Below are 1,066 nucleotides of genomic sequence, written 5' to 3'. Positions count from 1 at the left end.
AATGAGATAGAAAATGTTTTTTTGCAGTGGCCTTACATGCGAACGCCTTATTGCAAATGTCACAATTATACTCTTTCTCTCTCGTGTGCAAATTTCGATGCAGTCGTAAAGTTTCTTTTCTTTTGAAACCCTTTTTGCAAAACTCGCATTCAAAAGGATAGTAGTCGGAATGAACACTTTGATGCACCGATAAACATCGAGTTGAAAGAAAACTTTTATTACAAATTCTACAGTAGTAGCGTCTTGCCTGCGTATGCATATTTCGGTGAACTTGAAGCTGCTGATTTGTCTTAAACGTTGAACTACATAAATCACATGCATAACGGCGGGCGTTCGAATGCGATAATGTATGAACACGTAAATATGCCGAGTTCGTAAATTGTTTTGGACAAATTTCACAGGCGTACTGGTGTTGTGCGTCGTGCCTTTTTAGATGCTGAACTAAATTGCCTTTCATTTTGAATGTTAAATGGCAAATGTCGCATGAATAAGGGCGGTGTTCTGAATGACTGATCAAATGTTGGTTTAGCAGACGAAGACTTCTGCAAGGTTTAGAGCAAATCCCACAGCACAACACATGCTCGGCTTGGGATTTTTGATGATCACGTGTCTTAAAATATAAATTTTGGTCCTGGGACAAACCATGTTCTTCAATTGTAATTTCTTCTTTTACTTGAAGGAACGACTGATTCTGGAATCTAAAACAAATAATGGATTAGTTCAAAATAGAGGGCAAATGAATAAAGCAAATATCAGTTATTTATTTTAAGCTGTAACTACAGACGTGTCGTATGGCCAATGTTATAATAGACGTGGATCATTCTGGTCCTTTAAATTGTAAATAACAGGTAAACAACTAAGGCAATTAACTTTGAAGTTATAATTTTATTTCACATTATTTCTATAAAATGATGAAAACATGGTAAGTGAAAAATATTTTTATTCCAAACTGGAAAGCAACTTTAGGGTTCATTTCATAATCAAATATTTTTTAATAGTAAAATATGTCGCAGCAGTATGAAGACCACAATAACTTAAGGCAAACACAACCCCCAAGAGTGCCAAA

General features: G+C 35.3%; 1 protein-coding gene across 1 annotated transcript in view; it reads left to right on the top strand.

Moving 5' to 3' along the window:
- LOC125505396 (zinc finger protein 182-like) overlaps positions 1-1,066 on the top strand; it is an 11,641-nt gene that overhangs the window by 9,711 nt on the left and 864 nt on the right. The gene's annotated exons all lie outside the window — the stretch shown is intronic.

Source organism: Dendroctonus ponderosae, unplaced genomic scaffold, assembly GCF_020466585.1.
Source record: "Dendroctonus ponderosae isolate FM_Combo_2020 unplaced genomic scaffold, Dpon_F_20191213v2 Dpon_F_20191213_8, whole genome shotgun sequence".
NCBI lineage: Eukaryota > Metazoa > Arthropoda > Insecta > Coleoptera > Curculionidae > Dendroctonus > Dendroctonus ponderosae.
Note: the sequence above shows the minus strand (reverse complement) of the source record. Positions and strands in the feature narration are given on the sequence as shown.